The sequence below is a fragment of the Rhynchophorus ferrugineus genome, unplaced genomic scaffold (assembly GCF_030347505.1).
Source record: "Rhynchophorus ferrugineus isolate W39M unplaced genomic scaffold, kcgeb_rfMv2 rfM6, whole genome shotgun sequence".
Taxonomy (NCBI): domain Eukaryota; kingdom Metazoa; phylum Arthropoda; class Insecta; order Coleoptera; family Curculionidae; genus Rhynchophorus; species Rhynchophorus ferrugineus.
Genome location: NW_027472585.1, coordinates 13,379,998 through 13,384,176, shown reverse-complemented (window position 1 = coordinate 13,384,176; position 4,179 = coordinate 13,379,998).

Sequence of the window (4,179 nt, the reverse complement as noted above, 5' to 3'; positions counted from 1 at the left end):
TGCAGATATGATACAATGATGCTTAAATATTAACTAATTCATGGATACTACTTATTTTTTCCATATGTTTTAAACAAAGAAAAACATTTATTATGAACACAATGTACACATATTTTCTTCTAATTCAAGCATTAATGTACTTTTTCTCAAGGATCCGAAAACACAATTTATCAATTTCTCAACACTTCGCATTAACGTATTTAATTTGCACAATATTTTGTAATGAGTGTTAAGTGTTATTAAAATTATGTATACTAAAAATGCGTGCGTCCGCAATTGATAGCTCGATGGTTGGGCCGATGGCAACTGGATGTGTGTTGGACAGCTGTTGTTTTTGGGTCATATGCCGAAAATCATCACGGGGTCGAATGGCATCTTGTTGAATCGCATTAAATTATTCAATTAGATGGCATATATTTGGACGGATTTTCATTATGAGACGTTAGCCTCGCAAAATGAGTGTAATCAGGCGTGTTCATTGAAATTCATCGGGACATATGCATAGATAATTGAAATATTAGATATGGTAATTTGTTTTTTTCGTTCCTGTTGATTTGGTTGGAGTAATGTGAATCGTCATAAACAGACGGAAAAATGTAACTAGATACCCTGGTTTACTGTAAAATATACTAGGACTAATACTTAGAAGAATATTATATTAGCTGTTTGCATGTATATTAATTACGTATCTGTATTGGTGAAAATACGAAATGTCTATCGATAGAACTCTTAAACAACATTATTGTTAAAATTGATAGTTTTTTTTTGCAAAAATTAATAAGTTTCTCTTTGGTACTATAAATTGCATTCTTTGTATTTTCTACATTTATAACATCTATTGTTTTATATCAAGAAAACTGCTGCCGAAGCCCGTTAAACACTTTTAGAAACTTATGGTGACGTTGTTTAAACAACAGCCTGGAGGATCAAAAAGTTCGAAGACTTATTGTAGGAAAACTCAGATCAAACTTTAAAAGTTCATGAATTAACTGCTTTCAGACGTTTACATGCAATGGAAAAATGTATAATAGAAAAAACTTCCTCTCACAGCTTGGCTATCAGTTTCCATTGCAATAAAATGTTGAGCATTTCCTTGAATCAAAATCATTTTGTCATTTCAATGTTTGTTAATTTAATTTTACATTTTAATGACTAGAAATTAGCCATATCTTTTACTAGAATTCTTGTTCCTGTCGATCCTGCCAGATGTCACTGGTCTTTGTAGGGTTGCTTTATTTATCTTTTTTTTAATCGTAATTTTTTAATCGGTAAATCGAGGAAAAACCTCGAATTTAAAAGCCACGTACAATTTTTTCACAATTTGTTATCTAAAATAATCAGATACAATATTACCGCTGAACTGATGTGACGAAAAATCAAAAGTAGTTCAGTATAAAAATCAGTCAGATTGTTTTTTGGGCACTAACCATATCATATGAAACGTCGTAGAAACAACGTTGAGCTCACACGCGGATTCGATTCCCAACAAGGCAGCAATTTTTTTGTTGTAGTTTAATAGGAAAATTTGTTAAATCACCTAGACTAGGTAACGGGACCCACAGCCTGAAACGTTACTATTTAAATGTACTTATTATTTTCATTGTTCAGCCAGTTTCATTGTTTCACTTCGAGCCTAAACAATACAAAAATAATAATACAATTTTGTGACATATACACAAAATTAAATTACGAACAAACAAATTTAATTTGTTGCTCGACACTGACTTCAAAATGATCAGTTGGTAATAGTTGAAATAATATTGCAAGTAAATAAATCGGTTTTAGTACGTTCTAAACTAAATTGTATGTATATGGTAGAATATAAAGTACGTGTAAGAGATAGGTTTTTTTTTATTTCTCTTCGTGAGTCCACAATCTGCCATATTGTCAATAAGTATTTCTTATGTCTATATTATATATACATGGCATGTAGAAAATCACTTCATTAAGCAATCTTCTGTATAAAATATTATCCTAATTAATTAGTCTTATTCTAAAGCTTATTCTAAAGTCTACATATGTCCAGTAATCAGATTAGGTGGTGTTAAACGTTTTAGTCTACGCACTTCGCTATCACGTCGCATATTTAGTTGATTAGCGAGTACGTTACGAATTACACTCGTTATAGGTTTTAGAGGATTATCGCGTTGTATCACTTTATTTGAAATATAGTACGGAGCATCAACAATGGCACGCAACACCTTATTTTAGAACCGTTGAAATGGATATATTAGATTTACTAGCGGTACCCCATAGTTGTATTCCATATGCCCAAATGGGCTTGAGTATAGACTCATACAGCAATACCTTGTTATCTAATGATAACTTGGATTTGCGCCCGATGAACCGTTACATTTAATATAATTTTAGTCCCAGTTGTTTCTGTTTAGGGAGTAGGTGCTTCTTCCAGGTTAGGCGTCGATCTAAGTGCATACAAATATATTTAACATGCTCTGCTTAGGGGAGTTGACGATGATTGATATTCAGTGGTGGACATGTTCTTCTACGCAGGGTAAACGTTATATGCGTGGATTTTGTTTCATTGGCTTTAATGCGCCATGTCTTCAACCATAATTGTATTTGCTCCAGGTGGGTTTGTAGGTTTATTGATGCTGTGACTGGATCTTCATGTGATGCTAGGATTGCTGTAAGTAGATAGGTTAAAAAAGTTTTTGTTCATTTTTATTTAGTTATTACAACGATTATTATGTACATATCTTTGTTTGAAGCAGAAATTGAATATTCAATTCAGTAAAGACTAAAACTAAAAACTTATAATTTAATAAACTAATAATAAATAATAATAAAATACTAATAAATAAAATTCACTAAAACTAATATGGCCTACTATGGTAAAAACGGAGTATATATATATATATATATATATATATATATATATATTTGCAATTTTTCTATGGTTTTTGTCGCTTAATGTGATCCTAAAGTAATCTTGGCATAAACCACAACATAAACCAATAAAGCGATACGATTGTGCCCTAAAAGATTGATAAATACATCCAATTTAGCTACAAAGCCCCGAAATCGAAGAGCGAAGGATTTAGCTGAATGGCATGTGATTTGAATTGACGACATCATGTTTGTCATATTTCTCTAGCCGACGAGCTCGTGGGGCTGGAGGTGTCCTGAATGAATTGGATCGACTAAATTCGCACTAATCTATAAAATTGGTTGTTTTTTAAACTGTATTCCTTAACCAGTGTTTAGTTTTATATTGCAATGGTTTTAAAATATATCATTTAAGCATCGATTATAACTGTCGTGTACTACACATATATTAGAGCAAGTTCTTGGTAAACAGTTGTTTTATTATTTATGTTTACCATCTCTGGTACGGTAATGTCGTTGATGTCACCCAATATAGGCAACTGTGCACAAATGTTAACATAGACAGATCGTTGGCTAAATGTAGATCGGCTATTCGCTATATTGGATTTAACCCTACAGGCGAAGTTAATAATTCCAATAATGATTTCTCAAATGCTGTATAAACAATGGATAATATTTTATATTTTATACAACATATTATAACCACAGTAAAAATATCTTATTAAATAAAAAAATATCGTTTTATGCCCGTTATTCAATTTAATATTATGATAACTACATCGAGCTAAATTAATATCTATTTATTTTAAAGATTTGCAATATAAAGACAATATGGATATTATAGATTCAATGTCGCAAAATAAATATTTGGGGTGCGAGAATAATCAGAAATGGAAGGCATTTGGTTTCAAAATATGACGGCTTCAAAAACAATTTTATATTTTATTTTTAATATATTTTGTATATTGCGGAATGAAGTGGCGACATATTGAAATGCGAGCATAAAATGAAACTACTGACTTAATTCTATTTCAACATGTACCAAAACCCTATGTGTACACCCTGTTCAAACACACCGTTGTTCCACCTGGGCATCTTAAATAGTTGTACTAAAATTATTTGTGAGTATGGCCTATAACTTCGTTCGTCAGTTTGCTTGATGATCTTCTGGGTAGCATAGTAGTTTTATCTAAATTTGCATGATATTTCTATTGTCTCTAAATGGTTTTAAAGTTTTAGAGATTATAAATTCCAATATCCGAATTTCCGAATTTGTTAGCTTTCGACCATGAACTGCAAACTTCTGTTCAAATTCCAGTAGACAATATTAAT